Source organism: Schistocerca gregaria, chromosome 3 (assembly GCF_023897955.1).
Source record: "Schistocerca gregaria isolate iqSchGreg1 chromosome 3, iqSchGreg1.2, whole genome shotgun sequence".
NCBI lineage: Eukaryota > Metazoa > Arthropoda > Insecta > Orthoptera > Acrididae > Schistocerca > Schistocerca gregaria.
The window spans coordinates 269,798,116-269,811,263 of record NC_064922.1 but is presented as its reverse complement, the minus strand read 5'-3'; the positions used below and the strand labels follow the sequence as shown (position 1 = coordinate 269,811,263).

General features: G+C 42.4%; 1 protein-coding gene and 1 non-coding gene across 2 annotated transcripts in view; both read right to left on the bottom strand.

Moving 5' to 3' along the window:
• LOC126354798 (neprilysin-1-like) overlaps positions 1-13,148 on the bottom strand; it is a 518,824-nt gene that overhangs the window by 452,523 nt on the left and 53,153 nt on the right. The window lies entirely within an intron of this gene.
• Positions 1,429-1,503, bottom strand: Trnas-gga (transfer RNA serine (anticodon GGA)). Its single transcript has one exon. It is a non-coding gene; the product is annotated as a tRNA-Ser (tRNA).

Genomic DNA, 13,148 nt, shown 5'->3' with positions numbered 1-13,148 from the left:
CGCTTTTCTTCCACATGGTTATCGTACTGTCTGTTATCTACAAACAAACAGTATTTATAGCAAAACCGAAACCGTCACTTTCGAATTCAGCTTTTATTCGAAAATTGTTGATTTGTAATGTGAAACAAGACGGAGGTTGTTTTAAAGATAAAGAAAACAATACAGATTTATCATACAGCACTAGAAAACGTAATGTCCTCGATAAAAAGTGAAAACACAAAGAAACCGCCAAACAACAATAAATCAAACATCGCTTCAGTTTGTCGAACTTAATAAACATGTTTCTGTTATTCATAAGTAATTTCACATTTGTCTACAATAACAGCAAACTCTTGCCTTTGATCCAGATCAAGATCGTTTTGTTGAGTACAAAATAACAAAAATAGTTATATATATTTCTTATGTTTGTGGATGTAAACTATACTTGCTTGAGAAGTAATTGCTTTGGTTACATAATAGCACAGAAGCTACACGATAAACTAATTTCTATTACTTATACAGTGCATCTTATGGCCTGTAAGGGTGTAAAATACACAAGGCACCAACAGTGAAAAATGTGCGGTTATGATTATGTGCAAAGCAAACAAACGAACAAAAAACAAAGAGAGGTCACCGGTTCCCGGTTTCTGACTTACACAATGATTTATGTTTATTTTCCTACCAACGCTACCAGGACTACCAGAAATCCTGCTATTTACTGCCTCATTTACGTAATGTAGAAAAACTATCGAACCGTAGTTTTGGTACAGCGCAACTCTAGTAGTAGCTTACTATCTAAGAGCTTATTCTTTCTGAAATTATCGTTAAAACCGCATTCGACGACGTAATGAAATCACCTTGGGCTCGACGCACACGAGCGATTCATTATCGTGAGCTCACAGCGCCTTTTCCCAGGCGTTTCAGCAGTGCGCGTGAGACAATGGCGTCGGCATCGCAGGTCGCGAACAGGGTACGCGGACGCGCCTTGCTGAATGAATAAATCTTCAGTTAACAGTGGTTCAGTTAACAGATTAAAATAAATTCTGTTACCTCAGCCGATCCAGTGTAATCAATGCTTTATTGTACTGCAGCCACAAAATACATATTAGCACATATTAGAGTAGTGATATAAACTGATTAGTATTTCGCGTTCGTGAATGAATTGATTCAGAGTTCACTTCGACTGTTACCGACCAGATTTAGATACAATTGTCTTGTCATGGTACATTGCCAGCATTGTACTGTTAAGCAAACTTCCTCCTTGGGTTGGTGGTATTTCATTGTTCAGATCACATACCATGCTTTTCAAATCCGCTAGTATTTTTCAGCGACCTATAGTCCGTGGATTTCGGTATGCACCATTTTTGCAAGACTTCTCACTCAGAATGAGATTTTCACTCTGCAGCGGAGTGTGCGCTGATATGAAACTTCCTGGCAGATTAAAACTGTGTGCCCGACCGAGACTCGAACTCGGGACCTTTGCCTTTCCCGGGCAAGTGCTCTACCAACTGAGCTACCGAAGCACGACTCACGTCCGGTACTCACAGCTTTACTTCTGCCACTATCCGTCTAGGTAGGAGACGAATACTGGCAGAAGTAAAGCTGTGAGTACCGGACGTGAGTCGTGCTTCGGTAGCTCAGTTGGTAGAGCACTTGCACGCGAAAGGCAAAGGTCCCGAGTTCGAGTCTCGGTCGGGCACACAGTTTTAATCTGCCAGGAAGTTTCTTCTCACTCAGGCTTACAAACTTTCCTTACTGTTTTACAGTGTTTTGTAGCCGATTCTGTATTGACAATGCAGATTATCACTGAGCTGCTATATGTACAGGCCTACTTGCAGATACCTCGAAAAGATGAACAGTTGACGTTACAGATACTGGTTTACTGTTGATTCATCAAATAGCTGTACATTCCTTCTAAACTGTCACGAACGCTCCTTTCAGCAGTCTTGAACTAACCGCTGGGTGAGTTCAAAACTTGTTGTTGCGTTTCTTAATGTGTTCGTAAACGAAATAAGCGAACACTTCCTGCTCTCCTCTACGTGCTTACTGGTTGGCTTCCAATCCACTACCGCTGCGCGACTACCGCCGCAATATCGCCGCGTATGCTGTGAAAGGACGTCTGACGCCGTCATCTCGCTGGGAGCACGCACGACTGTTACTCGCTTGTGTGCATCGGTCCTTAGACAATACATCAACCACATTACTGATAAATACAAGTTTTTTCATTTTCCAATAAGACATTTTGCATTTCTGTATCACTTCTGAATTTATTTTCATGTGATACGTAATTAAAAATCTAAAGATTTTATTTTTATTAATAAATTTAAATTTGATAACAAATACATAATTCAAATTTTTTCGAAAAAATGTCGCTATTTGCAGCATCTGAACAAGCATCTTTGCAGTTACAAGACTTTTATGCTATCACCCATCTACAGGCGGTTCTGTTAAAATTCTCGAAATATTGTTGCTTAACAGCATTCAGAAATCTTCAAAGGCGTTTTTTTCGAAATTACTTACAGAAGTACATCGCACTGCATTATGAAACTGATGTGTTGGTACTCACTGTTAAATGCTGTATATATGAAGAAAATCTAAGATGACCAGTTTTTAATGTGCTGTAATCGAGAGTTCATCTCCAGCTCTTGGTAGAGTAATTTTTTGCAGTCTTTCGAAAATAACTCAGACCGATTAATTTCTCTTGAGGAATAATGAACTGTGGACCTTTATGACCAGAAGGTAGGTGTACTGGCGTTGGTAGTGACGTCAAATGACATGGGATACAGTTAGTGCATCAGCAAAGATGAAACAGAATTTAAATTGAGAAATACGTCTTCAGACAGAGGAAGAAAGTAGAGAGGGAATTCAATTTTAAGCTGTATTGAAAACAAAAAATTAAAAACAATATTACAGATGTTTAAAGAATCTCATATAGTACATCATGCTTATTTTAAACCTAAACAAAATATATCACATGGAAATCATTCAGATATATCCACCCTACATGTTTATGTGCTGATGAGACGCTAGATGACATCTAAAAAGATAAAGGAAGTGTTGAATGCTGACAAATCCACCACAATGAGATAATGTGCGATTTTTATGCGGAAGAAGGACGAAAACTAAAGAATGATATTTCAGCAGAAAACTTCGAATGTGTTAGAAGATATAGTAGAAATCAATGAGTTTGCGAGAAACAAAATATTTAATCTTCACATTTTCTTCCAGAAGAATAAATATAGAAAACGTAGCTATGGAAGGACATACAGAACTAAAATGGATACTGGTAATATCTTATCGAAGAATAAAGTGATTGCAGAGCGTGTAATGGTCTTAAACCACTTTAAAACTTCTAGTGATCATAGATTCGTAGTATGCAGAGTAAAAGTAGACAGTAAGCTGCGAAGGCGCAGACTCATCAGTTATCAGGTAAAAATGTATATTATGATAATTTCTAAAAGATGTAAGAGGTATTTTAGAGTACAGTCAGACAATTTGAAAGCAGCAGAAGATGTCGCAGGTACAAAGAAGACTAAAGAAAAGGAAATTTCAAATGTAACAAGCCAGCTGAAAAAGAGGAAAGAAGATTTTTGAGTGAATGAGAACAGAAACATACAGAGTATACTGCATTAAACAAAGTCATTAGAAAATGTATTTATAGAGTTTATAAAATGGCATGACGTAAAAATAATCGGGGGACAATTGACAACAATTACAGTATTACAATTAAAACGGAAATTGTCTTGGGCAGACATTATACTTTATCATTTGAGATTGCAGCTGGGAAAGTAATTAATAAAAAGCACGCCAATATGGCACACAAAGCCGTGCAAGCTTTCATAGATCATACTTAAAAGTTTGTACGGTGGTAATATAGTAATGAAGTTATGTACAGTAAAACACAATAGGCATTTTCACACAGATAGTTGCTAATGAAAATAATGATGTTTTGAAAGTAATGTCATGTTCCGTTTATAAAGTCGTCAGAGGACGAAGAAAAGAAAGGCGCTTGAAGATGATTAAAGGAGGAGGCAAACTAATACAAAACGAACTTACTAAATACATTACAGAATGTCTATTATGGAAAGCTATTCTCTAGAATTTGAACGAAATTGTGGCTGTTTTACTTAAGGAGATAAGACAAAAAACTAGAAAGATGACGTGCAAGCCGTGAAGGAAATCGTAGAACAGGGAAGTTATCTGACTCGCATTGACAGATTTTGAAAAATCTTCTGAGACATTTTCAACAAAATATCTATTGATAGACCTTGAGAACGAAGACTCATGAGGGTTGTGTAATGAAGCGTAATAAATCAGTGCTGCAGCTTCCATTAGAATTATTCAATGTAGTGAGAAATATAGAAATGAAAGAGCACTCAGACAAGGAAATTCTATGTCATAAAAACTATTTTCAATGGCAGAGAAGAAGTTTCGGTTGGTTTAGACTGGGTACCTGAAGAAGGAAGATGTATCCCAGATAAATATCTCATCCGACTACATTCTGCTCAATCCCACACAAACCTCGACGGCTAATGGAAATATGTAATACACACAGCTGGAAGCAAGACCTAAAAATCGGTTAAAACACAGCTTAAAGAATGTATAATCAACACACTGAAAATAAAGCAGTTCATATTGATAAAGAGATCGTAGGTAGTCATACTTAAGAAGTTTGAAGACTGTGACCAGATGTGCAAAAAATGAAGTACACAAAAAAGTGTAGCGGCACATCGTTGCATGATGAAGCTGGACTATGAAAAATAAATAATAAATTTAAAAAAAGATTCCGACTCCCAGAATAGCCGCAAGATCTTAAGATGGTTAAATATGAGTCACGTCTGCAACAATATCTTCTAAGCGTAGGAGCGCTGTTCGGAAATTTAGGAACTATCGGTCGCGATATGGAAATCACAGTGAAAATCCAATGAAGCTTTGCACAAATGTGTTGGGCAGTGTCTCTAGTATGCCCGTACATAGCGTCACGTCGCTTTCCTCAGTTCTGAGCGCCCAGTGAGCACGTAAATATGACTAGAAAATAGTGTCTCCCCCCAAGTATGCGCGCCTGTCGTGAGATTTCATGTGATTTCATGCAGTCCCACACACGGTAACTGTCATACAGTTCCTTCTTCATGACGGTTCTCGGCCGCACGCTGCAGGGGAACGACGACCTCCTGCAGTGTTTTCGATGGTAAGTGTTTGATCACACACCATATAGCCCGAACTTGGTGGCTCCCTCTGATTTTTATTTCTGTTCAGACGAACCGCTAGCTGTGAAAACAACATTGTGGCAGAGAAAATTGTAGGAAAGCACAGCAGGCTGCCTTCTATGACGAGAGTATTGGGAGATTGGTACAACGCTAAGACAGATGCCAAGCGGAGTGGTACTATGTAGAGAAGTAGCTGGAAGGTGTAGCTAAATGTTAAAAATACAACAGTTTTGATTTTCACTGTGGTTTCCATTTCGCGACCGATCGTTCCTTACTTTCCGATCAGCCCACGTAAGTGTTCGTAATGCGAGGGTTGCCCAGAAAGTAATGCACCGCATTTTTTTTCTCAGCCAAAAACAAAGCTACGAATGCGAAACGTTATGTATGTATTATTTGAAGCTCCTGAGTGAGCGCGCCAAGTTTCCGTCACTTCCGACAGATAGCGTCGTTGCAGGAGAGTTTCAAAATAGCGTCTGTAGGTGACATACTTTACAAGCAATGTGTCGTCATTGAATTTCTGACTGCAGAGAATGAAACTGTGGGGAATATTCACAATCGCTTGTGCAAAGTCTATGGAGCACCTGCTGTCAACAGAAGTACCGCTGGTCGCTGGACACGGAGGGCGGGGTCATCAGAATGCAGTACGGCGGAGCTCCACCATTTGCTGCGCTCGGGGAGACCATCCACGGCTTTCACACCTGACGTGTTGTAGCGAGCCGATGTTGTCATTCGCGAAGACGAACTCATTACGACTCGGCAGTTGGCACTACATCTGTCAGTTAGCAAAGGAGATGTTGATGCAATTCACACAATGAAGCACTTGCTCCGCCACCCGGACAGGGAATGGTACCGCAGGACATACAAGCCCTTTCTTCGCGCTGGAGGAAGGCCATAGAACGGGGTGGAGAGTATATGGAAAAATAGGGTATGTAGATAAAACACCATTCTTTCCTGTGTGTAATTCTCAAAAAAAATGTTCAAATGTGTGTGAAATCTTATGGGACTTAACTGCAAAGATCATCAGTCCCTAAGCTTGCACACTACTTTGCACGGCAAAGTGTAATTCTCATTATGTTCAATAAATAATTGTGGAAGAAAAAAGTTTGTGGTGCATTTCCTCCTGAGCAACCCTTTTACTTATAACAGAATCCTTCAGGCTTCTTTTTTATTTTTTTATTTCAAATCGTCGCATTTATGCAGTTGAACAGAGAACGGGACAACTGGGAACTTGATGAAGTTTCTTTATTATGAAGAGGTCCATATCGAAGCAGTTCTACGAAATACCCAGCAGCAGAGGTCATAAAGAGCAGCGTTTGCAGTCGCGTTCTTCCATTTCAGTGGGTGGTGCGAACGTTTGCCGAGTGCCTGTGGCGGGATTCTCACTGGGAGGTGGGTGAGTGCTGTGTGCAGGGGGCGGAATTTACGGTCGGGCGCGGCACCAGCTGCAGACAGGGGAGGGGGGAGGCGAACGCGCCGTCCATCGCGCACCGCCAGCCCGTCGCTGGATTTCGATTTCCGCCCGCCGCGAGCGATGCAATGCGATGCAGCGTAGCGTAGCGTAGGGCGTAGCGTAGAGCTACGGGCGGCGTCACCAGCGCTGTCAGCTGCGGCATTCCCACAGGCTGCACCACCAGCTGGCGTCGCGCGAAATCTCCCACTGCGCCCTGTTCTCAGGGCGGGGTACACGTCACAGCCACGTCGGGTAGTTGCCTCCCTAAAAAGAAGTCAACCTGCGACCATTGAACTGGTGACGGTTTTGGCCCTTCTCTACATACACTACATGATCAAAAGTATCCGGACACCCTTATGTAAGCAGAACTAACATGCCGGTGTCATGTGAGGTGGACCCGCCAGAATAAAAGAAGGCAGGGAGTATTGTGTTGTCAATAGACAACCAATAGGAGCTGTATGGCTCATTCAAGAAAACTCGGTGACTTCGAACATGGTCTAACCACTGGATGTCACCCGAGTAACCATAAATCAGCCCGCCCGGTTTCGGGAGCGGTCTAACGCACGGCTTTCCGGAGCGGGAAGGAGCGCCTGGTCCCCAGCACGAATCTGCCCGGCGGACTTGTGTCGAGGTCCGGTGAGCCGGCCAGTCTGTGGATGGTTTTTAGGCAGTTTTCTATCTGCCTCGGTGAATGCGGGATGGTTCCCCTTATTCCGCCTCAGCTACACTTTGTCGGCGCTTGCTGCGCAAACAAGTTCTCCACGTACGCGCACACCACCATAACTCTATCATGCAAACATAGGGGTTACACTCGTCTCGTGTGAGAAGTTCCTTGGGGAAGACCACCGGGGGCTGAACCGCACAATAACCCTGGGTTCGGTGTGGGGCGGCGGAACGGTGAAGTGGACTGCGGTAGTCATCGTGGGGTTGTGGACCACTGCGGCTGTGGCGGGGATGGAGCATTTCAACTTTTTATTGCTGCCCAAGTGAACTGTTGCTGATGTGATTCTGGAACGTAAGTGCCGGCTGCTGTAGCCGAGCGGTTCTAGGTGCTTCAGCCTGGAAGAACGCTGCTGCTATGGTCGCAGGATAGAATCCTGTCTCGGGCATGGATGTGTGTGATGTCCTTAGGTTAGTTAGGTTTATGTAGTTCTAAGTCTAGGGGACTGATGACCTCAGATGTTAAGTCCCATAGTGCTTAGGGCCATTTGAACCATTTGGAACGTAAGCACGAACGAACAACCACAGCTGAACCAACTCCAGACAGACCTGACGCACTATCAGAGAGGGACCGTCAAAAAATGGTTCAAATCGCTCTGAGCACTATGGGACTTAACATCTGAGGTTATCAGTCTCCTAGAACTTAGATCTACTTAAACCTAACCTAAGGTCAACACACACACACCCATGCCCAAGGCAGGATTCAAGCTTGCGACGGAACAGTTGCGCGCGGTTCCAGACTGAAGCGCCTAGAGCCGCTCGGCCACCGCGGCCGGCGGAGGGACTGTCTAGCTTCACGGAGGGTGGCTGTAAAAAATTCATGATATCAACTGAAGGAATGACTCTTGATTTTCAAAGTGGTACCAGCGGCTAAACGTGTGTAGCGAGTTGAAAAGAATAGGTTACATAGGTGGAGCAGCTCCTCATAAGTCCTACATTTCTGTAATCAATGTTAAGCCGTGCTTGAAGTAGTGCAACGAGCGACGCCACTGACAGTGGATGGTTGGGAACAGGTGATTGGACTGATGAATCACACTACAGCCTGGGGCAATGCTATGGAAGCCTATGGGTTAGGCGAATGTTTGGAGAAAGTTACATGTCATCATGTGTAGGCCAACAGTGAAGTGCGGAGGAGGTGTTGATACGGTATGTGGGTTGTTTCCATGGTTAGGGTGTAGTCCCCTCATGGCGCTTAAGAAAACTTTAAATGTGGAAGGATATGAAAACCCTTTACACCATTTTGTGCTGCATAGAGTAGAGGAACAGTTTGGAGACAATTATTGTATCTATCAACACGGTAATGCACCCTAGCAAAAAGCATCATGTGTGAGGCATAACATCTTGAAATGGACTCAAGTGCCCAGAGTCCTCAGTTTGAACTCAATGGAACACCTTTGCGCTGGCTTGGAACGTCCACTTTATTCCAACATCACGCCTTCCCAGTTCTCGTCTCCTGAGAAAAAATGGGACTGATATTCCCCACAGATATTCAGACACCTCACTGAAAGTCTCTCCAAGGCGTACTAAAGGCGAAGGATGAACGCAGCCGGTATTAATCTCCACTAATAGGTTACCGGATACTTTTGATAGCATCGTGTATTCACCCTTCAAAGCGACACATTTTTCCAAACGTCAGATGACGGCGCAGACCTTAGTTGTATAGTCCGATTTAAAGCACGTGCTGTTTGAGATATACTGATCTCGGCTGTTCCTGCCATAAATACACCAGTGGAAGTCTGGCACAACCAGCTGTCACTGTGTTAACATTTCTGGTGCATAAAGTATTCTGCCCTACAGATCTCAGTGAACCGTTCCAGAAGCACTTACTTTCGCATTCGTAACATTGTGCTATGAAAGTAATCATAGGTGGGACACCATCTACTTTATAGTGGTGTGTAGATAAGAAAAGGGTGGTGGGGCGATGCACGGTGAGAAGGAGCAGTGTGTCATGTGATGCTCTAGCCACCAAAGTCGCCCTGCCAGTAGAACGGGCACTGGGTGGCGTCTAGAATACTTAGCGTTGATTTCCACCTTAATTTAAGCCATCCTCAAGAGGTACATGTTTCTCACACCAGACATGGGATCCATTGTGGTTACTGCATGCTCTGAAACGAGCTTCCATATCGCACGGACCGTGCTCCACTTTGTGATTTGCGATCCCAGCATTTTCTAGCAGCATTTCCCAGCTGCATGTCAGTTATATGAACGCGTGACGACTGTTCTCTCGGATATTTCCGGGAGAACAGACACCGTGCGATCGTATAACTGCTTTGCGTAGATGGGCAGTGGATCCACCTTCTTCAGTGTGGATGCACAGATACGTCCGGCCGTCTGCGGGAATCTCACAAGGGCACCCTCCATACTGTAAATGACGCATTTTGATGCGCTTCAAATATGTTGTAGAGGCACTTACCCTGAATACCTGGCTGTCCGGTTTTTTTAGCGATGTGTCTTGGTTTTTGAGAAAACCGATTTAAAGTTGATTGCGCACTTTGTATACCCGTAACATTACATATATTCTGAGTAAGTAAGCGTAGCGCAGCGGTAAAGGTCCACGGCTATCGCGCTCTCAGGTACCGCGTTCGAATCCTGCTCGCGGAGTAGATTTTCGGCGTTTTTAATGGCATTTGTGGTTTCACCTTTTGATTCTTCGTTGCTCTACTTGTGATCTTCTTCTGGCTGCACTACTGCAGAAACTCTTGGTCCTTCCATTTCAAAGAAATTTTGTAACACACGGCACTAGAGACGCTTTGCGAGCAACTGACGCTGTAGTTAGATGCGAATGTAAAGGAATGCAACTCGCAACCTCATTGGGCGCAACTAGGAGCTGGGGTTCCCGTTACGGTTAACGGTATTCACGGGAGAGGGGACGATAATGGGCGGAGATCGATTTCAGGTAATACAAGACACGACCGTTGTACGAACATTTGGAGCTCCAACTGCGAATCACAAACGGAATGAATATTTGAAAAAAATAATAACTGAATATGAATTTCGCACACCCCCCGACACTTTCAATTTACATACAGCATGTCATGTCAGTTAGATATTTCATTGTCCTTTTGAACGATTCTTTAATCTATATGGTGTTGAACGAATCAGTTTACCTGTATACACGGTAGCATGCTGTTAACATTAATGAAAACATTATTTTTTAGCAAAAACAGACATAATGTCTTATGGGATAACTGCAATCAGTGATTTTATAATGTTACTTAAAAACCGTCTTGATTGCAATTTTTTTTATTCATATGACCGGTTTCGGTTCATTCAGAACCATCTTCATATCTGACATTTCAGTTACACGAGTAACCCGTCCAAATTCAGCAATTTTCACATGCTACGTCACAATAAAAAAATTGCAATCAAGACGGTTTTTAAGTAACATTATTTTTTAGTCCTGCTCAGGTCACTACGCTTAAAAACTGGTTTTTAAATACAAATTATTCGATGGAGTGCGAGTTGTCCACCAGAAATGATAAATGATTTTAGATAGGCTTTAGAACTTGCAGTGTTAGCTGTCAGACTTTTATGGCACTGGACAATAATCAAAAATGTTTGTTACTGCATACTGAACTTCTTCATACTGAACTTCTTTTCTGAGCCACTGACATTTTTAGTAAAGGGTAATAAACGTCATTTATCCGTAAAGTGTTGTAGTTATGGATATCACTGTTCTTATTTGCATCTGATGCGTAACTGGCTTCAAATGGCTCTAAGCACTATGGGACTTAACAGCTGAGGTCATCAGTCCCTTAAACTTAGAACTACTTAAACCTAACTAACCTAAGGACATCACACACATCCATGCTACAGGCGGGACTGAAGCTCTTAGAACCGCTCGGCCACCGCGGCGGGCCTGATGCGTAAAACACACATAAAACAGCTGCGTTAACTCGGCGATTGTCGAAGAAAATTGCGAAGAGGATTCTGGATTCGTCGATGGCTTAACATTACGTAGTGCTGTACAGCAACGTGACGTACAGGCTAATACAAATTATTCATTAACTCAAGTGAATCTCCGTAGCATTTTCGCTGCCCAGTGTGACCGAGCTGTTCTAGGCGCTTCAGTCTGCAACCGCGCCACCGCTACGGTCGCAGGTTCGAATCCTGCCTCGCGCATGGATGTGTGTGATGTCCTTAGGTTAGTTAGGTTTAAGTAGTTCTAAACTGTAGGGGACTGATGACCTCAGAGACATTTGAACCATTTTTGTAGAATTTTCGGGTTAAAACTGAATGTAATTTAAGTATAGTGTGTAATGTCAGTTTGAGCGTACGTATTATCCATATTTGCAATGTTGTATTGACTGCCATCTCTCATATAGCTTTCAAGAGCGGGATTCGCATCGCAGTTTCATTGAATGGAAGAGAAGATTTTTTACTTGAAGGTGGTCACGATTACTGAAAAAGATATTTACCAGTAAGATACAAAAACGAGGCAGTTAATAAAACCAAGAAAAAGGTATGTACATTTACAAAGAGATTGAAAATAACAAAAACTTCCAGCATGTAATGCGTGTTCACTTTCTGGCCTAGACCGGCAGTCACGTTATGACATCTGGCTACTGGAAAAACATTTCAGTCGTTGGCGGATGCAACAAGAATTACAGCAAATGAATTATTTAAATAATTAATATCGACTGTTGCATATAATACTTCCATTAAATTAACAAGAAAGATGATGATGTTTGGATTGTGGGGCACCCAATTGCGCGGTCATCAGCGACCGTGCTAAGTCCCGGTTTTTACACAGTCCATTTTTTTTTCACAATACAATCTAGTCACTGTCACAAATGATGACAATGAAAGGATGAGGACAACACAAACGCCCAGTTCCTGGGCAGAGAAAATCCCCAACTCTGCCGGGAATCGAACGCGGACCCCGTAATCCATAGGCAGCAACGCTATCCACTAGACCACGAGCTGCGGACAGTAAGAAAGATGTGAAATAAATCAGAATTGAAAATTTAAAAATTTTAATTTGGAAGTAGCCAGAAGTGAACCTGCTACGTTCTACTGTCAAGTTCACATGGTTATAAGCTACCTTACAGGTTTAATTTCTAGGGCCTTAGTACTAAGATGTGTGTAATGGCTGTACCTACAAATGTCATTAGTTGATGTTTAATTAGATTCAATCGAAAACGACACCCCTTTGATAGATCATAATTGCGCCGTAGCACTGAAATGGTATACTTTCACTGCACACAAGTTATCCGCCCTAACACTGAAAGCATAAAATATGGTCTGAATATAAGCTGTTTCAGTACATTAGCAATTTAAGGACCTCTCGACTTTCGAAAACGCGCCGTTTTAGCTACGATTTGTTATCATAAAATGACAGGAAACAACAAATGGGTTGGTAAACACTTCCTGTATTTGATTTTTTTGAGCGCTATGATTTGCGTGCTACAGAAGCATATTATGATGATATATCAACAGCGTGTCGTTCTGGTATAATTTGCGTATTAAATATAAAATAATGACCTTTGTCTCTATCGAAGTTGTAGCGCAGTGGACGGCATCGTCAGTTCCGCGTTGCAGTGAGCAAGATTGCAGGTTCGCGTCTCTAATGTGCCCCCAGTGGCCAGAAACCTTAACGTGACTGCCAGTCTATGTCTCACTAGTTACACACTGGAAGTTTTTGCTATTATGAAACTTCCTGTAATATATATATATATATATATATATATATATATATATATATATATATCTGCGTTAATGGACTGCCTCATGTTTGTATCTCGCCGATAAATTCTTCTTCAGTGGTGGCGAGCAGCTTAGAATAAATCTCC